Source organism: Ranitomeya variabilis, chromosome 6 (genome assembly GCF_051348905.1).
Source record: "Ranitomeya variabilis isolate aRanVar5 chromosome 6, aRanVar5.hap1, whole genome shotgun sequence".
In the NCBI taxonomy this organism is placed as follows: domain Eukaryota; kingdom Metazoa; phylum Chordata; class Amphibia; order Anura; family Dendrobatidae; genus Ranitomeya; species Ranitomeya variabilis.
This window is the reverse complement of record NC_135237.1, coordinates 128,822,769-128,848,921: the sequence shown is the minus strand read 5'-3', so window position 1 is coordinate 128,848,921 and position 26,153 is coordinate 128,822,769. Positions and strand designations below refer to the sequence as shown.

The 26,153-nt window shown below is 40.8% G+C and overlaps 1 long non-coding RNA gene across 1 annotated transcript; it reads right to left on the bottom strand.

Moving 5' to 3' along the window:
* Positions 1–6,209: 6,209 nt before the first annotated feature.
* On the bottom strand, positions 6,210–25,129 carry LOC143783504 (uncharacterized). Its single transcript, XR_013217217.1, has 3 exons — positions 24,837–25,129; positions 10,239–10,286; positions 6,210–6,465 (listed from the first exon to the last, which is right to left on the bottom strand). It is a non-coding gene; the product is annotated as an uncharacterized LOC143783504 (long non-coding RNA).
* Between the last annotated feature and the right edge of the window lie 1,024 nt (positions 25,130–26,153).

Here is a 26,153-nt window from a genome sequence, read left to right as displayed (position 1 = left end):
TGAGGAGCTGGCTGAGAACTAAAGACTAGTGGATCAATGAATGTAGAACGGAGTCCACGGCTCTAAGGGACAAGGACTTTTTCCAGCACGGAACACCAGTTACGTCGTTCTGATTGTTGTGCTTTATTATAGATTGGCTTGTTTGTTAGCTCAAAGTTCACAAATCCCTCCTGTAGAGTGTTCAGCCCCAGGAATCAATGTTTCCATTCAGTGACAGTTAACAGAGGCAGACATGCTGGCTGGATCTCATGTACGCATAATGCCAACATTAGCATTTTTGACCTGGATTTGGTGGGGGTATGTGTGTCTTTGCTCCTCTCTGCAGTAGGCATCCCTAATAAACAACCCTGCAGACTGGCTGGAAATTGGTCTTCCTGGAACATTCTTCATCCTTTCAGCTACCTGTAGCAAATGTTTAAAGGGGTGGAGTATTAATATCTCAGCCCAACCAGAGGGCTTATCAAAAGAAAGGTACAACAATAATCCCCATGGTTAGTGAGTGAGTTGGTGTGGTGATGTCGAAGGGCGAGTACCTGTTGCTGAGGCTAAGTCCTGGTGCCCATGTATGAATGGATTATGGAGATTGGACGTCAGTTGCTGGCTGAAGTTCAATACATGTGCTACGATTGTGGTATCTGTCATCTGTATTTGAGGAACTATCCTAAGGACTGTTGTTCTCAGCTGGAGCTGGATACACATGCTATGGTTGTAGTATAGTTTGCCTGGATTTGATGAACTATCCTAAGGACTGTTGTTGCCAGCAGGAGCTGGATACATATGCTATTGTAGTGGTATCCGTCGTCTGGAGGAGCAAAGACTGTGCTATATGACCATGGAATTAAGAAATAAAAAATAGTTGCATGGTTAACCTGCCTAGGTAATTATTACAACAAGCAATCTCAGATCCTCACAACTGGCATATTGCATCTTATCATATTTATTAGCGGACAAGCAACTATAAGCCATTCCAGTAGAGCAGGGATGAAAGGTAGACAGAGATATGCAACTTACCCAGGGTGCTAACTCTCGCAAAAACAAATAGTTATTAATGTTGGGATGCTAATCCCCTACTCTAGGCACTGTGTACACAGCAAAGTGACAGCCAATGTGCACCACTCTGGTTAGCAGTGTCAGGGAGTTACTGTTGCCGCCCACTGGTCTGCCTGTGTATCTGTCATCAGTGACAATCGGTCGCACAGCAGCTTCTTTTCTGGTGGGCAGTGAGACAGTGAGATGGCTACTACTTTTTGCAGCGCCATTGATATATTTACTTGCATCCACCTCCTTACATAGATGTTGTTGATTTTATCACTAGAGTAGATCTTTATCGGCTCTCTGCTTCACCACTCTTCTCCACTGTAAGATGCAGGCAGCATGATGATATCATTGTGTCATCTTCATTATTCAATATCACCCTGGCCAGATGGAGCTGCGTGATACCATCAGATGGAAAATAACGAATCTCTTTTTGTTTTTATTGTTATTATCATTTTGATAAGAGGAGCACAGTGACTGTTTGGGGAAGAACTTTAATTACTTGGATAAGTATACAGTAACTAACCACAGCCAGCATGGGTTTGCAGCAAACATGTCATGCCAGACTAATCTAATTTCCTTCAATGATGGAATCACTGACTGGGTGGATCAGGGAACTGCAGTAGATATAGTAAATGTCGACTTAAGCAAAGCATTTGGTAAAGTATCTCATACTATTATTATTGAAAAAATGACAAAATATGGGATTTGCAAGACTACAGTTAGGTGGATTCATGACTGGCTCAGTGATCATACTCAAAGAGTGGTAATAAATGGTTGCACATCCAATTGGAAGAGTGTTTCAAGTGGAGTACCGCAAGGCTCTGTCCTGGCCCCAGTGTTGTTCAATAGTTTTTAAATGATCTGGATAAGGGAACTGAAGCTAAACTAATCAAATTTGCAGAGAATGCAACACTAGCTAACACTAGAGAAGACAGAGAAAGAAGTCAGAAGAATCTAGATAAGCTTGAACAATGGGCAGCAATAAATAGAATGTTATTTAACAGGGAGAAATGCAAGACTCTACATCTGGGCAAGAAAAACGAAAATTACATCTACAGAATGGGAGGAATAGAACTAAGCCACAGCACACATGAAAAAGACTTGGGTATACTAATTGATCACAGACTGCACATGAGTCAACATTCTGATGCAGCAGCCAAAGAGTCTAGATCACATGAAGTAATTATCCCCCTCTTCTCCTCCTTGGTCAGGCCTCACCTGGATACTGTGTCCAGTTCTGGGCACCACATTTTAAAAATACATTGAAAAACTGGAGCAAGTTCAGAGAAGAGCTACCAGGATGGTGAGCGGACTGAAAAGTATGTCCTGCGAGGAACAGTTAAAGTATCTGGGATCTGAGAAAAAGAGACTTAATAGCTGTCTACAAATATCTGAAGGGCTGTCACAGTGTAGAGGGCTCATCCTTATTCTCATTTGCACATGGCAACACGAGAAGCAATGGAATGAAACTGAAAGGGAGAAAGTACAGATTAGATATTAGAAAAAACTTTTTGACAGTGAGGCTGCCATCACACTAGCAGTATTTGGTCAGTATTTTACATCAGTATTTGTAATCCAAAACCAGGAGTGGAACAATTAGAGGAAAAGTATAATAGAAACATATGCACCACTTCTGCATTTATCACCCACTCCTGGTTTTGGCTTACAAATACTGATGTAAAATACTGACCAAATACTGCTAGTGTGACGGCAGCCTGAGAGTGATGAATGAGTGGAACAGGCTGCCACAAGATGTGGTGAGTTCTCCTTCAATGAAAATCTTCAAACAGAGGCTGGACAGACATCTGTCTGAGATGGTTTAAGGAATCCTGCATTGAGCAGGGGGTTGGACATGATGACCCTGGAGATTCCTTCCAACTCTAACATTCTATGATTCTATCAACACAGAGGCTGATTTAGTTTTTATTGTTAAGTTGGTAATTATAAAGTCATGGACATAGTGGATAATTACATATATTCAGGGAATGGCTAATTATTTATTAAAAGGGCACAGTGGTTAGTTATGTATTTATTTAGGGGGACAGTTTAAGGGACAGATATCAGAGGCATAACATAGGGCAATTTTTATTCAGAGGGCATACATGTATGAGATATTGTTATTTTCATGGGCATAGTGTGCAAATGTAAAAGTTGTAAAGGTGAGGAATCAAAGACATTGAGGTAGTAAACCCTACAGGAACAGGTTAAGGTGGAGAAGAAAATAAAGGGCAACTCCATAGAGTTCGGCACCTGTAAGGTTCTGATTACAAATATTTATTCTGCCTCTTATCACTGTATACTCTTAGTAGGAGAAGAGGATCATCATCGCGCTGCTGCCAGAAGAATTCCAGGAATAGTAAAGGTTCAACGTGGTTTATTAAACACGTTTCAGGGTTCAGACGACCCCTTCGTCATGACTCATGACATATCACTTACAATATCAATTTTATTATTGATATTAATATTGTAAGTGGTATGTCCTGATGAAGGGGTCATCTGAACCCTAAAATGCGTTGAATAAACCACGTTGAACCTTTACTATTCCTGGAATTCTACTGGCGGCAGCGCAATGATGATCCTCTTCTCCTACTAAGTGTATACTTCTACCAAGTCCAGCACTGACCTGTGGATCTGCAGCAGCCGCCATTGTTATATGTCTTTTTATCGTCCTCGCCAGGTGAGTAGTTCTCTTGGTGAGTGCACCCTATGCAACGTGAGATAAGACCCTATTGCGCTTTTTGTGTCTCCTTTTTCTATCATCTTATCACTGTATGGTCTGGGGAGTGATGATGGGTGATAACATTCTAGTGAAACAACTCCCAGCATTACCACTGTACGGGCTCGCTCACACAAGCGTATAACATTACTGAGTTCTCTCCAATGTTTTATTGGATAGTACTCTATGGGGCAGTGCTGACTGGCGCTTTTTTCTCATGTCGATTCGGCATATGAAAAACGATAATCGGACCATGCTTACCCACCTAAGTCCATGGGTGCATGTAAAATATTGGACTCAATCTGAGTGCAGTCTGATTTAAGTTGACAGAGACAATGGAGAAGATGGAGAAATTAAGTTCTCCATCTTCTCCACAGCTGTGCGATGATTCAAATCGGATCACACTAAGGTGACAGTCGGATTAAACTCTACGAGAGTTTGAACAGAGTGTCATTGGCGTAATCAGCCTGATTCTCTCGCATTAGATAACATGCGGCCATCTCTCCCCGGCCTTAAGGTACCGTCACATTAAGCGACGCAGCGATATAGACAACGAGCCGATCGCTGCAGCATCGCTGTTTAGGTCGCTAGGAGACGTCAGACACCAGCAACAGCAGAACGATGCAGGAGCGATCCAGTGACGCACTTATCGTTCTCGCTGGTTGTTCGCTCCAGTTCGCTCCATGAAGAAACATTGCTGACATCGTTGCTTTTGCTGTCAAACACGACGATACACGCCGATCTGATGACCAAATAAAGTTCTGGACCTCTAGCTCCGACCAGCGATATCACAGCGGGATCCAGATCGCTGCTGCGTGTCAAACACAACGAGATCGCTATCCAGGACGCTGCAACGTCACGGATCGTTGTCGTTCTCGTTGGAAAGTTGTTTAGTGTGAAGGTACCTTTAGTGGTATACTCAGAGGCATAATTTGATGTGGTTTAATCTTATATGGCAGGTATAATCAGCTCTGTTCCATACGTGTGTTGGGTGCCCACTCCAATGACTTCCCTCCTGCCCCTATATTACATACAGTGTTCTCCACTTACAATACATCATTTACAGCGCTATCCCTTAATATTATATTCAATTTTGTCCCTTAACATACAAAATGCCCACCCTTATTATATAGTGTACTCCCTTAATATTATATACACTGTTGTCCCTTTATTATTACATACAGTGTCCCCAGTTATTATTTTATATAGCAACTCAATCCTCTGGGTCTTGGATAAGATATGTATTCATTTGGGGTTGGATGAATGGGGTCATAAACAGTTTGAGTTAAATGACATAGTTTGGGTGATGTGCAAGAAAAATAATTTTGTGCTGAGCATCAAGAGTGCCACTTATTCCTGTGCAAGTTGCCTCACCTGCCTAGGGCATAAAAATCCTTGTCTCGGTCCTGCATTCCACTACTTCCATATGTACAACAATAGATTCACTAGGTACATTTTTACAAAAGGTCCACCTAAACCATACTAAAAATGGGGGTAGATATTAATGCCACTCCAAAGAAATAATGTATAGCAATAAGACAAAAAGGAGTTTTTGGCAGAAGTAATATACACTTTATTTGACCATTATAAAAAAAACACACATGATAAAAAAGGACGACAACTAAAAACCAATACCTGCCTGACAGATGCTTGAAAAGTTATATAATGTGACAAAATTGTAGGTCCCAATGGAGGAAAGTGCAGAAAAAATATTATAAGAATAAACAATGCGTCATGGGCATAACACTATGGATATATAGGTACCATGTAGAAAAGACACATAAACTATAATTGTTCGTAAGTCATATCCCTAATATTGCACGCGTACCCATATGGAGCCAAATTGCAGTCACCAGGACAAAATAATAGGGCCCCAGAATAGGCATCATATATACTGTATATGAATAGGCATCATGTTATAGACTATGCCCATGACCAATTTTTTATCCCTATAATATTTTTTCTGGACTTTCCTCCATTGGGACCTACAATTTTGTCACTTTGTATAACTTTTCATGCATCTGTCACTCAGGTATTGGTTTTTGGTTGTTGTCCTCTTTTATCATGTGTGTGGTTTTTTTTATAATTGACAAATAAAATGTATATTTCTTCTGCCAAAAACTCCTTTTTGTCTTATTGCTATACTTCCAAATGTAAAAGCACCCTCTCAGGTTCCCTTTAGTATATTGTGCAGCTGGCAATAGAGTTTGCACTAATTCTGTAAAACTGTGCACAAAAGCCATGAGTCTACCTGGTATGAAGCCACAGTCTGGGTGCTGTCCTACCATTTCCTTATGGCTTAATCCTCTACAGGAGAATGAAGACTTGATGTAGAAGTCACATTTGATCTTATGTTTTAACATGCTCATAGAACCACTTTTTGACTTTTAATATAGGCAAAATTGTACCATATTCAAAGTATCACATTGCACCATAGAATGAACAGACCAGCAGAATGTACAATTCCTCCAGTGGAGTTAGGAATCACTTCTTACTTCAGTATTGTATGTGATGTCTTATAATAGGCTTTGATATAGCTCATCTGTGAGTAATGTTCCTGTCTTTGACTTATTATCCGTATTATCCATATGAGTCACTTCACTTCATCGAAAGACTCATCACAGCAAGACGATCATTGATGTCATTGCCTAAAAACCCAGCAGCAGTTATCTTGGGACTTTACAGCCACTTCCAGATTTTCCTTTAAGCCTCTATTTTGAATAAAAAGAAAAGAAGCTTTTACAGAAACAGATTTTTCCTTATCATAAAATATTATCCTAGATTTAGACTTATTTGTTTCTTATTTCTTCAGTATTACAAAATGTATTGCATAGTGCAACATGCATGTAATATTCATATTTAAGGAGTATTGCCATCATAGACATTTATAGCATATCCACAGAGCGGTCGGGGACATCAGTAACCTCCTATTAGCCTTATGTGCTGCTGCAAGCTCTAACTGGACGTATGATAAAATTGGCGCATCTTTAAATATAACATCTTTCTAAGTGATTTTTTACTTTGTTGTCACGTTCTACTAGAGTGAGATTGCAACCTTTTAAAAAGTCATAAACCTATTGCTTTTATTTGCATAGATAATCACATGTAGATCATGCCCACATTTTAAAAGTGGCACAAAATATCAAAAAGTCGAACGTTTTTGTGCAAACATTTTATACGAAAAATTTTTTAGCTGTTCTTTTTACTCCAAAAAGCTGTTTCAAAACCCTTGATAAATTTCCATTTTCTTTTTTAAATCCTTATATAAGGACTCTCTTCAAACAGTTTTGCTGCAAAGAGGTAAAATTATCCACTGCTTGATGGCAAAAACTATTCATGCATTAAATGTAGAGTTGGTGCAAATCAATTTTTAGAACCAGGTCCATCGACCACGTCAGTAATTTGTGACCTCTGGACAGGAGCCCTTAAAATTGTCTCTTACCTTGTGTCATCCGCAGCTCTTCTTTTGATTTACTTGCCTGACGAGATGTCATTGTTGCGGTGTGATGAACCTATGACATCGCTTCAGGTTGACTAACCAAAAGAAGGTAAGAGGTGGTTCTAAGGTCTCACATGCAGCAGGCATAGATTACTAACATAGTAGATGGACAGGGTCCTACAAAAAGTATTCACCCCCTTGGCTTTTTCCCCATTTTGTTACATTACAACCTGTGTATAAATATTTGTGTAATCCGATTTGTGTGTGAAGCATCAGCACTAAATAGTTTAAGTTGGTGAAGTGAAGTGAGAAAACTATAGGCATAAATTACATTTATGGGATTAAATAGCAAAACATTGACATGTGCATATGTATTCACCCCTTTAGCTATGAAACACCATTAAGCAAGAGGCACCACTAACCTAACAACACCATGAAGACCAAGTACAGTATATCTCCGGGACAACATTTTTGAGAAGTATAAATCAGTTTTGGGTTATAAAAAAATATCCCAATCTCTGATGATCCCCTGGAGTACCACTAAATTCATTATCATCAAATGGAAAGAACATGGGGCCACAAAACCTGCCAAGAGAGGGCCGCCCACCAAAACTCTCATTCAGGGCAAGGAGGGCAGAGGCAGCACAGAGACCAAAGATAACAATGCAACGTTCCCAAGCAGAGACGGGAGTATCTGTCCATACGAGCACAATAAGAGGTGACTTTTATAGAAGAGTGGGCATTAAAAAAGGCCTTTACTTACACACAAAAATTGTAAAACTAGTATTGAGTTTGCCAAAAGACATTCAGGAGACTCCCCAAATGTATGGAGGAAGATGCAGTGGTGAGATGAGACCAAAATTGAACTCTTTGGCCACCAAGGTAAATGCTATGTCTGGCACCAAACCAACACAGCTCATCACCCCAAGAACACCATACCCACAATGAAACGTGGTGGTGGCAGCATCATGGTGTAGAGATGGTTTTCGGCAGCAGGGACAGGGAAAATGATCTGAGTTGAGGGAAAGCTACTAACTTGAAGTAGCTGGAGCAGGTTTACCTTTAAGGAACGGGCAAAAATCTCAGTGGCAAGATGTGGAAAGCTCATAGAGACTTATCGAAAGTGACTTTCACCTGTATTTGCCACAAACGGAGCCTTTACAAAGTACTGACTTTAGGGGAGTGAATAGTTATGTGCACTTCAGTTTTCAATTATTTTACACTGTTTGTTGTTTGCTTCACAATAAAAAGAAAACCAAATGCTCACTGTTGTAGGCATGTTCTTTACATGAACTGATGCAAAAGCTCAAATAAACTGTGAAATTCCAGGTTGTGAGGTAGCAAAACACGAAGAATGCCAACGGGAGTGAATACTTTCTCAGGCCACTGTAGCTATAGATATTGCTATAGATATATATTTAGTGTATAAAGTCCCATTGCCACAGATGTATAAAATCCAGCACCTAGCCTGCCAGTCTGTGTTTACCAACATCTGTGAAAGATTGGCTCATTCTAAAGAGCTCACTGCAACAGGATGCAAAAGTCACTTCATGAAATTTCTTCTCTCGTAAATATTTTGAACCACAGCAACTAAGCCACAAAATGACATACCACAAATAGTTACAGAGGACAACAGTCCAGTGCTGAGTCACAGTGCATAAAAGTCACCGACTCGATAACTTATGAAGTCCAAACCTCCTTCTGGCATTAACATCTGCACAAAAACTATGCATCGGGATCTTCATGACCTGGGATATCAAGGCTGAACAGCTGCATGCAGGCCTTGCATCACCAAGCACAATGTCACTGTCAGATGGCGTGAGCATGCCACCACTGTAGTCTGCAGCAGCAGAGAAATGCGCTGTGGAGTGATGAATCACACTTTTCTACTTGACAGTTTGATGCACAAATCTGGCTTTAGGAGAGGCCAGGAGAACATGACCTGCCTGACTGCAGTGTGCTAACTAACATTTGGCAAAGGAGGAATAACGAAATGGGTGTTTTTTGGGGGTTGACCTTGGCTCCTTAGTTCCAGTGAAGTATAATCTTAATGCTTCAGCATACTAAGACATTTTGGACAATTGTATACTTCCAACTTTGTCAGAATAGTTTGGGGAAGGTCCTTTTCTATTTTAACTTGACTCTGCCCCAGTTCACAAAGCAAGATCTACAATGTCATGATTAGGCGAGTTTATTGTGGAAGAATATGACTGAGCGCACAGAGTCCTGACTTCAACCCCATCAAGCACCTTCAGGATGACTCATGCCCTCTAGCCTAGTATCAGTGTCTAACCTCACATATTCTCTGATGGCTGAATGGCCAAAAGTTCCCCAAGGCACACTCTAAGGGTACGTGTCCACGTTCAGGAAACGCTGCGTGTTTGACGCTGCGTGGGGACAAACACGCAGCGTCCAGATGTTCCAGCATAGTGGAGGGGATTTAATGAAATCCCGTGTCCACTATGCGTGGAATCACGCATCCGTCGGCCCTGCGACTCTGGACATGCTGCGCGTCTTTTAAGATCGCAGCATGTCCGTGTTCCTTGCGGCGACGCTGCGCCGCCGCAAGGAATAACACAGGGCCCTATGCGTGGGGTGCAATGATCCCGGATGTGTACAATGAACACATCCGGCATCATCACGTCCCAGAAGGGGGCGGGGCTTAGCGCTGAGCGGGTTTGCCGCTCCGACGAAACCGCCGGCCATCCTGATCGTGGACACATACCCTAATTGTACAAAGTCTTCACAGAAGAATGAAAGCTGTTTTAGATGCAAAGGTGATGAGAGGCAACTTCATATTAATGCCTAGGCATTTAGAATGGGATGTCCTGTAGGTGTAATGTTAGATGCCCCAATACTTTTGTTCCTAAAGTGTGTATATACAGTATTAAATATACTGTGTTCCTGCCAGTATGATGAATAACCCCCACTCTTCTACTTGCACCAATATAAAAGATTTTGCCTTGTTCCTCCTTGGTTAATATGCATATATAAGTCTTTTTCAATAGAGATATAAAGCTCTTGGCAGGCCTGTGAGCAGTTAACCTTGACATGAGGATCCACGCTTCTCCAGGTTTATTGATCTATCCAGACCTGTGGAGAGAAAAACAGTAAAACGGTTGATTTAAAAAGGTGCAATACAAATGAAACTGTTGTAATTGTCAGGGTTAAATTTGATCCCTGTCCCAAGTCAATTAAATCTCAAAATGAGACAGTGTCCCATAAGCCCAAGAGAAAACACAGCAAGTATAAGAATGGAAACTCAGATTCTGATATAAAAATATGCGGCTGTTTCATGTTGCTTTACTATTACAATTATTAAGGGATGGCATGGTAATTATTAGGAAGGCTTCGTTTAGAAGCAGAAGCAATTCTGATAATTAGATTGTTGGGCTGCAAGACTTAAAATTCTCCACTGATTGCCGGCATACACAATTAAAGCTTTAGAGGGTTTGTGAGACATTGGAAAGCAGTGTGTATATATACAGGTCCTTCTCAAAAAATTAGCATATAGTGTTAAATTTCATTATTTACCATAATGTAATGATTACAATTAAACTTTCATATATTATAGATTCATTATCCACCAACTGAAATTTGTCAGGTCTTTTATTGTTTTAATACTGATGATTTTGGCCTACAACTCCTGATAACCCAAAAAACCTGTCTCAATAAATTAGCATATCAAGAAAAGGTTCTCTAAACGACCTATTACCCTAATCTTCTGAATCAACTAATTAACTCTAAACACATGCAAACGATACCTGAGGCTTTTAAAAACTCCCTGCCTGGTTCATTACTCAAAACCCCCATCATGGGTAAGACTAGCGACCTGACAGATGTCAAGAAGGCCATCATTGACACCCTCAAGCAAGAGGGTAAGACCCAGAAAGAAATTTCTCAACAAATAGGCTGTTCCCAGAGTGCTGTATCAAGGCACCTCAATGGTAAGTCTGTTGGAAGTCAAAAATGTGGCAGAAAACGCTGTACAACGAGAAGAGGTGACCGGACCCTGAGGAAGATTGTGGAGAAGGACCGATTCCAGACCTTGGGGAACCTGAGGAAGCAGTGGACTGAGTCTGGTGTGGAAACATCCAGAGCCACGGTGCACAGGCGTGTGCAGGAAATGGGCTACAGGTGCCGCATTCCCCAGGTAAAGCCACTTTTGAACCATAAACAGCGGCAGAAGCGCCTGACCTGGGCTACAGAGAAGCAGCACTGGACTGTTGCTAAGTGGTCCCAAGTACTTTTTTCTGATGAAAGCAAATTTTGCATGTCATTCGGAAATCAAGGTGCCAGAGTCTGGAGGAAGACTGGGGAGAAGGAAATGCCAAAATGCCTGAAGTCCAGTGTCAAGTACCCACAGTCAGTGATGGTGTGGGGTGCCATGTCAGCTGCTGGTGTTGGTCCACTGTGTTTCATCAAGGGCAGGGTCAATGCAGCTAGCTATCAGGAGATTTTGGAGCACTTCATGCTTCCATCGGCTGAAATGCTTTATGGAGATGAAGATTTCATTTTTCAGCACGACCTGGCACCTGCTCACAGTGCCAAAACCACTGGTAAATGGTTTACTGACCATGGTATTACTGTGCTCAATTGGCCTGCCAACTCTCCTGACCTGAACCCCATAGAGAATCTGTGGGATATTGTGAAGAGAAAGTTGAGAGACGCAAGACCCAACACTCTGGATGAGCTTAAGGCCGCTATTGAAGCATCCTGGGCCTCCATAACATCTCAGCAGTGTCACAGGCTGATTGCCTCCATGCCACGCCGCATTGAAGCAGTCATTTCTGCCAAAGGATTCCCGACCAAGTATTGAGTGCATAACTGAACATTATTATTTGATGGTTTTTTTGTTTGGTATTAAAAAACACTTTTATTTGATTGGTCGGGTGAAATATGCTAATTTATTGAGACAGGTTTTTTGGGTTATCAGGAGTTGTAGGCCAAAATCATCAGTATTAAAACAATAAAAGACCTGACAAATTTCAGTTGGTGGATAAGGAATCTATAATATATGAAAGTTTAATTGTAATCATTACATTATGGTAAATAATGAAATTTAACACTATATGCTAATTTTTTGAGAAGGACCTATATATATATATATATATATATATATATATATATATATATATATATATTTATACATAGTGGCACACACTAAGAGTTTTGCGCCCCTGTGCAAGAAATGTGTTTGGGCCCCCCTCCTTTTATAGCAACCAAGCTATAAATATATTTATAGTCTCTTCTCATTATGTATATTGAGGCCCATTATTGCATAGTCTTATCTCTTGTTATGTACAGCACCATACCTTACATATCGGATTCTCGCTATTTTTGCTATTTATAGTGCACTGTTCTTTATTACATACCATCCTCTCTTGTTAGATATAAAATGAACTGACTGCTAATGGAATATGGAAAAGCTTATTTTCTGATATAATGTGCCCCATCCAGGTATATATGTGTTTCATCCTGGTATATATGTCCCCCATCCTGTTATAATGTCCCCTATCCTGGAATAATGTGTCTCTTCCTTTTATATATGTTCCCCATTCTGGTTTACAGGTCCCCCATCCTGGTATAAATGTCCCCGATCCTCGTATATATGTCCCCCACCCAGGTATAATGTGCCACATCCTGGTATAATGTGCCCCATCCAGGTATAAATAGGCCCCTTCCAGGTATGTATGTGCCCCATCCAAGCATATATGTGCCCCATCCTGGTATAATTGCCCCATCCTGGTATAATGTGCCCTATCCAGATATATATGTGCCACTGTTCTTTATTACATACCGTCCTCTCTTGTTAGATATAAACTGAAATGACTGCTAATGGAATATCGAAAAGCTTCTTTTCTGATATATGTGCCCCATCCTGGTATAATGTGCCCTATCCAAGTCAGGTATATATGTGTCTCATCCTGGTTTATATGTCCCGCATTCTGGTATAATGTCCCCCATCCAGATATAATGTCTCCCATTCTGGTATATTGTGCCCCATCCTGGTATAATGTGCCCTATCCAAGTCAGGTATATATGTGTCTCAGCCTGGTATATATGTCCCGCATTCTGGTATAATGTCCCCCATCCTGATATAATGTCTCCATGCTGGTATAATGTGCCCCATCTTGGTATAATGTGCCACTTTCAGGTATATATGTGCTCCATCCTCATCTATATGTTCCCCATCCTGGTATAATGTGCCACATCTTCGTATATATGTCCCCCATCCTGCTAAAATGTGCCCCATCCAGGTATAATGTCCCCCCATCCTGGTATAATGTGCCTCTTCCTTTTATATATTTTCCCAATTCTGGTTTACATGTCCCCCATCCTTGCATACATGTCCCCTATCCTGGTTTACATGTCCCCCATCCTGCTAAAATGTGCCCCACCTGGTATAATGTCTCCCATCCTGGTATAATGTGTCCCATCCTGGTATAATGTGTCCCATCCTGGTACATGCCCCCCATCCTGGTATAATGTGTCCCATCCAGTGATTATAACAATATAATTACACTGCTCAATAACTGAAGGGGACACTTAAAGGGTTGGCCACTACTTTATAAGTTCCTTCTATTTCTATAGCCCTACCTCATACCTGCTTGTATGTAGTACACCCTATATATCTTCTGCATTCTCTATTATTTACATACATTCATATCACTCTACCCATAAATTCATCATATTATTTATAGCATGATTATCGGTGAGAGCTGCTACTGCACAGGTGGGTGCGGCACCATCTTTGAGGAGGACATTTTTTTTCTTCTCCAGCAAGATGGCGCTGCCGGCACCTGCGCAGTAGCAGTTATCGGATCTCTATACACACCAATAGCTGCTTCTGCGCTGGGGCGATGTGCGCCATTTTCAAATTGACTTTTTTTCTACTTGCTTAATTAAATCAGCAAAAGGGATTAAGCGCACAGTAAACATGCGATTATGCTGCAGTGTAGGTGCCACGGCTGGCACCTGCCTACAGAAGAGTTTTTTATTTTTTATTCTATATGTGATGGTATTCATTATGCAAACTAGGGGGCAGGTCAGTAAGGGATCAGTGTCCTGTCAGCAGCCTGCATTATGAATATCTAATCAGAGCACCACATACATGAACCCCGCCTTAGGGTACGAGAATCTCATTAACACAAAACTGAAAATAAAGATTAAGAAACAGCCACAAGACGGATTTCATCAACCAAGGTATCATTTTATTCAGTATAACGGCACCGACCTGACACTGTGTGTCTACTTTATGTACAATCCTGCTGACAGGTTCCCTTTAAAGATCAGGTCCACCTTTGGAGGCAAATTTCTTTTTATAGTCACAGTGAAACTGAGATGAAAAATTAGGCCACTTAGCAAGTATTATTGATTAAAAATATCTCATTGCTTTGTTTCAACAGTTCCTATGCAGAAATACGTGTCTCCATCGTAAAAGACAATAAAGATCTTTGCCGTGTAATCCTGTGGTCACCTACATTTCCATCTAATATTATCTTAATGCTATTATGTGTTTGGTGGGTTGGATTCACTCCTTTATCCCCCAAGCCTGTGTTTACCTTCATGACCAGGCCAAATTTTGCAATTCTGACCAGTATCACCTTAGGAGGTAATAGCTCTGGAACACTTCAATGGATTCCAATAATTCTGAGACTGTTTTTTTTCATGACATATTGTACCTAATGATAGTGGTAAAATTTGTTGGATGTGAGTTGCATTTAATTGTGAGAAAAAAACAGAAATTTGGTGCAAAATTTGAAAGTTTTGCAATTTTAGAACTTTAATTTTTTTTAAAAATGAACATTTAACTTTTTTCACAAAAATTTACATTAGACCCACATTTCTTTATTTTCACAAGGGTAACATAAGAAAATGGACCCCTAAACTTGTTGTGCAATTTATCCAGACAACATCAATACCTAATATGTGGGGGATACAATACTGTTTGGGCGCACGGCAGGGCTCGAAAGGGAAGGAGTACTGTTTGACTTCTTGAATGCAAAATTGTCTGGAAACTAGTCTGTCGCCATGTCGCGTTTGGAGAGCCCCTGATGTGCCTAAACAGTGGAAATCTCCAACTAGTAAGCCCATTTTGGAAAGTACACCTCTAAACAAACATATATTGATGTGTGGTGAGGACCTTAAACCCTCGATGCTTCACAATTATTTATAACTTTAATCCATGAAAATAATATATATATATATATATATATATATATATATATATATATATATTAGCCCCAATTTTTTTTTGCTCAAAACCATATTCAAGAAGTTTATTAACCCTTCAGGTACTTCACAGGAAGGAAAAATGAACATTGAACTTTTTTTCACAAAACTTTTCCTTAAGACCCAATTTTTTTACTTTTACAAGGGTAACAGGAGAAGTTGCACCATACAATTTGTTGTGCAATTTCTCCTGAGTACACTGATATCCCATATGTGGGGGAAAACTACTATTTGGGTGCACGATGGGGCTCAAATGGGAAGGAGAACCTTTTGACTTTTTGAATGCAAAATTGTCTAGAATCATTAGCGTTGGTGATGTTGCATTTGGTGAGACTCTGCTGTGCCTAAACAGTGGAAATCCTTTAAAACCTATCACATTTTGGAAACTAGATCTTTTAACAAATGTATCTAGATGTGTGGTTAGAACCTTGAACCCCCAGGTGATTCACAAAAGTTTATAACGTTGAGCTGTGAAAATGTAAAAAAAAAATCACATTTTTCCCACAAAAATATTATTTTAATCCCAATTTTTTTATATTCACAAAGGTAACAGAAGAAAATGAAACCCAAAATGTTCTGCAGGTGTCATGTCGCGTTTGGAAAGTCCTTAATGTGCCTAAACAGTGGAAACTCTCCACAAGTGACCCCATTTTGAAAACTAGACCCCTCAATTAATTTATCTAGATCTGTGGTGAGCACCTTAAACACCAATATGCTTCATAGAATTTTACAATGTTGATTTGTGAAAAAAATTCACTTTTTTTTTCATTTTCAGAAGGCTAGCAAGAGAAATGGACCGAGAAGTTTGTTGTGCAGTTTCTCCTGAGTACACAGATACCCCATGCAGTTGTGCTCAAAAGTTTACATACCACAGCAGAATGTTTGCTTTCTTGGCCTTTTTTCAGAGAATATGAAAGAAAACACCAAAACTTTTTTTCCACTCATGGTTAGTGGTTGGGTGAAGCCATCTATTGTCAAACTGCTGTGTTTTCTCTTTTTAAATCATAATGACAACCCAAAACATCCAAATGACCCTGATCCAAAGTTTGCATACCCTGGTGATTATGGCTTGATAACATGCACAGAAGTTGACACAAATGGGTTGAATGGCTACTAAAGGTAACATCCTGTGACCTGTTTGCTTGCAATTAGTGTGTGTGCATAAAAGGTGAATGAGTTTCTGGGATCCAGACAGAATCTTGCATCTTTCATCCAGCTACTGATGTTTCTAGATTGTGAGTCATGGGGAGAGCAAAAGAATTGTCAACGGATCTACGGGAAAAGGTAGTTGAACTGTATAAATCAGGAAAGGGATACAAAAAGATATCCAAGGAATTGATAATGCCAGTCAGCAGAATTCAAAATGTGATTAACAAATGGAAAATCAGGGGCTCTGTAAAAACAAAACTACAGTCAGGTAGACCAACAAAAATGTCGTCCACAACTGCCAGGAACATTGTTTTGGATGCAAAGAAAAACCCACAAATAACATCAGCTGAAATATAGGACTCTCTGAAAACGAGCAGTGTGGCTGTTTCAAGATGCACAATAAGGAGGCACTTGAAGAAAAATAGGCTGCATGGTCGATACTCCAGAAGAAAGCCATTACTGCGCAAATGTCACAAAGTATCTCGCCTACAATATGCAAAACAGCACAGAGACAAGCCTCAAAACTTCGGGAACAAGGTAATTTGGAGTGATGAGACCAAAATTGAACTTTTGGGCCACAACCATAAGCATTACATTTGGAGAGAGGCCAACAAGGCCTATGATGAAAGGAATACCATTCCTACTGTAAAGCACGGAGGTGGGTCACTGATGTTTTTGGGATGTGTGAGTGACAAACTTGGTCAAAGTTGAAGGAAAGATGAATGCAGCACGTTATCAGCAAATACTGGAGGCAAATTTGCACTCATCAGCCCAGAAGTTGCGCATGGGACGTACTTGGACATTCCAACATGACAACAATACAAAACACAAGGCCAAGCCGACCTGTTGCAGCAGAATAAAGTGAAGGTTCTGGAGTGGCCATCTCAGTCTCCTGACCTCAAATATCATTGGGCCACTCTGGGGAGATCTCAAGCTCACAGTTCATGCTAGGCAACCCAGGAATTTACAGGAACTGGAGGTTTTCTGCCAAGAAGAGTAGGCATCTTCACCATCTGATAAAATAAAGAACCTTATAGAACACTACCACAAAAGACTTCAAGCTGTCATTGATGTTACAGGGGGCAATACACAGTATTAAGAAATTGGGCATGTAAAGTTTTGATCAGGGTAATTTGGATGTTTTGGGCTGTCATTATGATTTAAAAAGAGAAAACACAGTAGTTTGACAATAAATGGCTTCATCCAACCACAAACAATGAGTGGAGAGAAAGTTTTGGTGTTATCATTCATATTCTCTGAAAAAAGGCCAAGATAGCAAAAATTCTGCTGGGGTATGTGAACTTTTGAGCACAACTGTATGTTGTTGAAAACTACTTTTAAGGCAGAGTGCAAAGCTCAGAAGGGAAGAAGCGCCATATTGGAATTCAGATTCTGCTGGAATGGCTTGAGGGTGCCATGTCTCATTGACAGAATCCCTGAGGTGCCAGGACAGCAGAAACCCCCCATATGTGCCCCATATGTGACCTCATTTTACAAACTACACCCCTCAATGAATTAATCTAGGGGTGCAATAATCATATTGACACTACATGTGCCTTACAGAATGTTATATTCGCATTGAAGGAAAAATAATTACATTTTTATCAACAAAATTTAGTTTTAGTCCCAGATTTTACATTTTCCCAAGTGGGTAAAAATGACACCAAATTTTGTCCTACAATTTCTGCTGAACATGGAAATCCCACATATGTGGCTGCACAGTACTGGTTAGCCATACGGCAAGACACAGGAGGGACAGAGCGCTATTTGCTACCTGTAGCGCTATTTGCTGCCTGGAGCGCAGATTTTCCTAGAATAGTTTGCAGACTGCATATACAGAGCACCTAAGTGCTAGAACTGCAGAATCCCCCTCATATGACCCCATTTTGGAAATTATACCCCTTTGAGAATTTATGTGCGGGTGTAGTGATGAGTTTGACTCCATGGCTGTTTTCCAGAAACAAGCAGCAGTCGATGTTGCTGAGTGAAAATTGCAAACTGCCCTCGTAGTCCCTAGTAGTGCCCAGTATATGGTAGTTCCCAACTCATGCTTCTGGAGACACTCACCCATAAATTAGGCAGGCCCTCATCGGTACAGAAGTGCCAAACATGTGGATGCTAAATGTTGTTTAGGCACACTGGGGCTCAGAAGGGAAGGGACATTTGGATTTGGGCGCACAGAATTTGCTGAATTTATTTTGGGGGGCGAGGAGTCGTAGCGCTTTTCCAGAGCATTTATGCTACCAGTAACGTGGAAGTCCCCAATATTTCCATTGACGGATAACGGACTTCAGCGTGGACTTGATTTTTTTGTGAACTGTGTTGAAGTTTTTATTGGGAACATTTTACAAAACAATTTGGGATCACATTTATCCGGCGCCCTACGCTGAGCACTTATTTCTGGGGTTCCATCTGAATCTCCGAATGACGTGATTCAGATGAAACACCCGAAGTATCCATTCACTATAATGAGGTAGCAGAGTTACTCTGGACTCTGTTTGGCCTCTGTTCAGAAGTGTTCTTCTTTTCAATGCACGACTAAAAAGATGGACACAGTGCCTGTATCTGCCTCATTATAGGGAATCTCCATCGGGGATCCTGTCTGAATCACATATTTCAGAGATTTAAACGGAAACTCCTTTACCAATCGTGTTCAAAAGTCCTGCATAGGCGTGAAGAAAACTATATGTTTCATACTTCTGCATCTCTACAGTGAAACTGGTGGAACATATATGTTTTTGTAATCCCTCGTTGTATGCCATACTCATTTTTGAATGTCCCAAGTGTATAAATTGTTATGGTATGTGCATTTTTGATACATTTTTTTACAGCATAACCATACCTACACCAGTACAGTGTGTAGAATGTTGAACAGGTTTCTAAGTTCATTAACTTCCAATGCAAGTTCACACAGACTTAAATTTTACTTTTTAAGATTTATTATTTTTTATTTAAATCAGAGTCCTGAAAAGGGCCTTTTGAGTGCATCTTTATCTTCTAATACTTTATTGGCCAGCGTTTGCTCTTGAGCACCAGCTTGCATCTCTGTGGCATTGAGTGAACAAGCTTCTGCAGATGTTCACGAGTGATGATGTGGTTCCAGGCCTGTATCAGAGCCTCAATCAACTCGCTCTTGGTCCTTGGCTGTTTTCTAGATATCTCTAATGATACCTTGTGCCACAAATTTTCAATTGGATTGAGGTCCGGGGACTGAGCTGGCCAGTCAATAGTAGCCACCTTGTTCTTCGAACACCATTGGCTGCCATACAGCCCCAGACCATTACTTTCATCGGATGTTTCACAGAGAAGCTCAAACACTCTGGCTTGTACTCTTCATGTGGGAACCTTCACACATAAGACTTGCCATCATTTCCTAAAATGCAAAACGTGCTTTCATCACTAAATAGCACTTTTTCCCACTCCTCCTTCCTCCATTTTAAATAGTTCAATGCAATGCCTTTGTTTTTGTATGGCTGTCATCAATGGCTTCTTTCGGGCCTTGCACCCTCTCAATCCTGCTTCCAAACATCTCTTCCTAACAGTTGATGTTGCTAACTCAATATTGCACTTTTCTTGCCATTCTCGCAGAAGCTGAGGAGAGGTGAGCTTTCGATTGGCAAGGGATGTTCTTATCAGGACTGTATCCTCCCTTTTAGTTGACATTCTGGGTCGACCAGATCTGGGCCTGTCCTGGGTAATTCCAAGTTGCTTATGTTTCTGCAAAATTCTTACGACTGTACTCAGATTACAGCCGACCTTCCTTGCGATCTGGGGGCCAGTATAACCCTCTTCATGTAGCACCACAACTCGCACACGATCCTCCGCTGACAAAAATCTGAAGGCTCCCATCATAAAACTCTACAGTATGATTCACTAGATAGACCAACAGATAAAACAAACAAACAAAGCAGCAGATGTGATGCAATGTAATGCAATGTGATTGGCTGCCATATCCAGGTTATGATTGGTCACAAGAACCTCATCTGTGTTTGGCTAATTTTGGATCTGAAGCTGTACAATATTTAGTTGTGCTTTCAATTCCCATATTGTTGCAATAATTTCAGGCAAAACTGCTTCAAAAGCTAAAAATATTACAGGGAGAGAATGCAAAATTGTATTCTGAACAAAACCATATATAATATGTCATATTAGCATCGAAGATATTCAACAGAAAACGTTTAAAACTTGAAAAATTAATTTATCCTATGCCTATGCAGGACTTTTGAACACCACTGTTTAAGCACTCAGCGCAGAGCACAGGATAAATCTGAGCCGAGCCTTACTGCAATCTTTGGGAGGCAGAATGAACAAATCAAATGAAGAATTATTTTGATTTATTTTTTACACCGTTCCTGATGTGGTATAAGTGATAAGACGACTTTATTCTTCGCGTTGGTGTGATTACAGTGATACAAGATTTATATAATTTTTATGTTTGGCTGCTGTCAAACACTATAATATGCTCTTTTTTTTTCTTCAAAAACTAGTTTTTGCATCGACATATTTAGATATCTATAATTTTTCCATATTTTCGCAGACAGGGTCATATGAGAGCTTAGTTCTTGCAGGAAGAGTTGACATTTTTATTGGTACCATTTTCGGTCACATGACATGTTTTTATCGCTTTCTATTCCTGTTTTTGGGAGGCAGCATGATAAAAAAAACGGCAAGTCAGGAATTGTGTTTTGGGAGTGTTTTTTATGCCCTTCCGCCTGTGTTAAAATTGATAAGGAAGCCTTATTTTTCGAATAAATGTGTACGATTGCAGCGATACCACATTTATATATTTTTTTTACGTTTTGGTACTTTTACACAATAAAAACTATTTCATATAAAAAAAATGTTTGCATCGTTTTATTCTGAGAGCTATAACTTTAGTATTCTTCCGCTTATGTAGCTGTTTGATGTTATTTTGTGGGACATGATAATGTTTTCAGTGATACCATTTTTACTTATATTTGTCTTTTTGATTGTGTTTTATTCCACTTTTTTTTCGGCAGTATGATGATAAGATAAACCTTTATTTTTTACAGTGTTCTCTGCAGTGCTTAACTAGTGTGACATTTTTATAGGGCGAGTCTCTCTGGATGAGGCAATACCAAATGTGTGTACTTTTTTTGTTGGTTTGTTTTTTTCATAGAAATAGTTATTTATGGGTACAATATATACAGTATATACTTTTTTTATTATCTTGTGATTTTAAAATATATATATTTTTACAACTTTTTCTTGCACTTTTTTGCTCAGTCCCACTATGGCATTTCTCTTTCAGTACTCCGATTGCAGTTAAAAAAGCATAGCAATGCAGGAGCCTTGCTATGCTTTGCAACTTTCAGTGCTGCAGACACTTTAGTTAGATCCTTCACTGTGCATTATCTAACTGACTTGCTAGAGCCTAGTGACCCAGACACAATGGCAACGATCAGGCCCCTGCGATGACCTCACTGGGGCATGAATAGGAAGACAGAGGGGGTTCTCTCCCTCTTCCTGCCTTCTAAATGCTGCAATTAGGGGCACAGCTCCTGGCAGTGAGTGCCAGATGTCAGTGGTGAAATCAGCTGATCACCCGCTGACGATCGCGCAAAATCACCGTAACATATGCATATAAGTATTTACCGACCTGGACGTATGGATACGTCAATGATCATGAACAGGTTAAAGTGGAACATTAAAAAAAATGTAGGATCAGACAACATAGGGTTTATTCGTTGTCTGTTACCATGGAGATGCATAGATCTGCTCAGAAACTATGAAGGCAATATTAAAACAAAACTTTAACCCCTTCATGACCTATAGGTACATCATAGGTAATGTATTGCCCTTTTGATGCCGGCTCCGGCAATATTGCCTTGCGCAGGCGTGTACTCCGGAGGACAGAGAATGAACTTCAATCCAATATTGCGGCCAGCATGCAGCCAGCGGGTAAGGAAAGGGTGAATCAAACACCCGAAAACCCCGCCCATATGACCCAAAACTGGTCCCGCCAAATTCAGGTGACAGGTTCCCTTTAAATGAAAAAGAACCTATACATGTTTGGTATCTGCAAACTCCTAATGACCGGGGGAATCATAGTGGCTAGTCAGTTCTAGCATTTAACGAACTTGGTAAATAAAATAAAAAAGCAATTGTGGAATAGCACTTTTTTTTAGCAATTGTGGTGTCTTTCAAAAGTACAACTTGTCCCACAAAAAACAAGCTCTCACATGGCCATATTGAAAAATAAAAAACTTATGGCTCTGGCAAGAAGGGGAGCAAAAAACTAAAATGGAAAATCGCAAGGTCATGAAGGTGTTACTCAAGACTATTTTTTATTCTAGAAGTATTAGCTTAATAAAAATAAATGGGCTGTGAAAGAATACATAGTATATAAAATAATACTTCCTATTTTTATGCAATAATTCATATTCTGCTACCATTCTGCTTGTGAAGTCCTGTTCTTATAAAGTGATGGGTAATCAGACTGAAAATTAATCATTGTACCATTTGGGAGAAAAAACCCATCCTTCAATACGGCAGTAAGAGATGTCTAATATGACCAGAGGTGTACCTAGCTCTTCCTGCACCCGGGGCAAAGGATCAGTTTGGCGCCCCCCCCCCCACTCAGATTTCTGCCTCCTATAATGTCCTCAGATTTCTTCTGCCCCATAATTTCTTCGGATTTCTTCTGCCCCCATAATGTCCTGATTCCTGCCCCCATCCCCTCCCTTCCCGGGTGCAGTTGCATGTGGTGGAGAAATCTGAGGAACATATGGGGGGGATGGGGTCAAAAATCAGGACATTGCACCCATCCAGCCCCCTGGCCTTGCTTCAGTCCTCACATAGTAGTATACAGCACAGCCCACACAGTAGTATACAGCACAGCCCACACAGTAGTATACAGCACAGCCCACACAGTAGTATACAGCACAGCCCACACAGTAGTATACAGCACAGCCCACACAGTGGTATACAGCACAGCCCACACAGTAGTATACAGCATAGCCCACATAGTAGTATATAGCACTGCCCACATAGTAGTATACAGCACTGCCCACGTAGTAAATAGCAGCCCCCATTGCATATAGCAGCCCACGTAGTAAATAGCAGCCCACATAGTGATATAGCAGCCCACGTAGTAAATAGCAGCCCACATAGTAATATAGGAGCCCACATAGTATATAGCAGCCCATATAGTAATATAGCAGCCCACATAGTAATATAGCAGCCCACATAGTGATATAGCTGCCCATGTAGTATATAGCAGCTCAAGTAGTAAATAGCAGCCCACATAGTATATAGCAGCCCACATAGTAATATAGCAGCCCACGTAGTATATAGCAGCCCACGTAGTAATATAGAAGCCCACGTAGTATATAGCAGCCCACATAGTAATATAGCAGCCCACATAGTAATATAGCAGCCCACATAGTATATAGCAGCCCACGTAGTAAATAGCAGCCCACATAGTAAATAGCAGCCCACATAGTAATATAGCAGCCCACATAGTATATAGCAGCCCACATAGTAATATAGCAGCCCACATAGTATATAGCAGCCCACGTAGTAATATAGCAGCCCACGTAGTATATAGCAGCCCACGTAGTATATAGCAGCCCACGTAGTAATATAGCAGCCCGCATAGTATATAGCAGCCCACATAGTAATATAGCAGCCCACGTAGTATATAGCAGCCCACGTAGTAATATAGCAGCCCATGTAGTATATAGCAGCCCACATAGTAATATAGCAGCCCAGGTAGTATATAGCAGCCCACATAGTAATATAGCAGCCCATGTAGTAATATAGCAGCCCACATAGTATATAGCAGCCCACATAGTAATATAGCAGCCCACATAGTAAATAGCAGCCCACATAGTATATAGCAGCCCACATAGTAATATAACAGCCCACATAGTAATATAACAGCCCACATAGTAATATAACAGCCCACATAGTATATAGCAGCCCACATAGTATATAGCAGCCCACATAGTAATATAGCAGCCCACATAGTATATAGCAGCCCACATAGTATATAGCAGCCCACATAGTATATAGCAGCCCACATATAATATAGCAACCCACATAGTAATATAACAGCCCACATAGTAATATAACAGCCCACATAGTAATATAACAGCCCACATAGTATATAGCAGCCCACATAGTATATAGCAGCCCACATAGTATATAGCAGCCCCCATAGTAAATAGCAGCCCACATAGTATATAGCAGCCCACATAGTATATAGCAGCCCACGTAGTATATAAGAGCCCATACCTTGTCCTCCTAGCCAGGCTCTGCATCCCCCCGCAATCCTTTGCTCCAGGTGGCAGGTGCTGCACACTTCCTGTTTGGAGGCTCATTCTTCGGGCACTGGACGGTCGGAAGTCACTCTGCGTATCCATGGCGACGCATTGTGGGCGGCTCTCCAGCAGCTGCAAAAGTCCCAGAGCTCCGTGCTGCCTCCTCTCGTCTAGCGTGCACGTCGGGCCGCAGATGCCTGCCTCAGGGGCCGCATGCGGCCCGGGCACCGCATGTTTGAGGCCCCTGGCATAGAACCGATGCGCAGCACTTTCTCTGAGCCGGCTGTCAATTTAACAGCCGGCTCAGAGAACGGAAGTATCTCAGTGTGGGGGCGGCAGAATTCCGCCGACGGGGAGCCTTCTCCTTGGACCGCCGCAACAGACGGGCTGCTGGCTCCCCCCTGTCGGCTGCGCCCGGGGCACATGCCCCGGCTGCCCCCCCTGGATACGCCACTGAATATGACCATTGCTACCAGTACATTAGCTGATCCCTCTTTCACCAATCCTTACAGTATTTTAATGAGTTGATGAGTTTTGGGCAACTATTACTAACAATACCCTTATAAGCTTAGATGAAACAACTATTCCATTTCTTTAGCTCGATAAAATCTAACATTTGAACAGTTGTCAGGCAAGGATTCTTTTTACTAGTTGGTAAATATGAGGTTATTTCCACTGCTATGGAAACTTGTAGTGAGGCTTTAGTGTCAAACGGTATTAATATTTAATTCTGTAGTCTTCCAAAGTCTTCCAAGAGACAGATTTTAGTTTTGCAAATGTCTTTTTTCAAACTACATTATTTATCTGATTCCTTAAACTATGTCTGCAGTAAGTACAAATAAATGTTATTATTAATGCATCAGGGAAGCCGAAAAAGCCATGTTAGCCATAGATTGAAATCACTGCTGAATACTCTGGAATGATAGCTGTGATTTACTACAATTATCATTTGGCTTCCGTCTGCTCTCAGCACTTTGCACTTCACCATCTGAACACAAAACCTTGTAGAACTTTATAGTTTAAATGATTCTTAACAGATGTAGATGAGCCTTGGAAGTAATTACAACTTTGCAGTATAGCAGTTCATTTGTTGGGCATTACTGTAACCCTAGGAGCAGAGAAGAAAGAGCAAGCGTTGTAATTAGGGTTGAGCGACTTATACTTTTTTGGGGTCGAGTCGGGTTTTGCGAAACCCGACTTTGTCAAAAGTCGAGTCGAGTGAAATCGGCCTATCTTCTTGCAAAGTCGGGGTCGTTGTTCGGCCAAAACACGAAACCCAATGCAAGTCAAT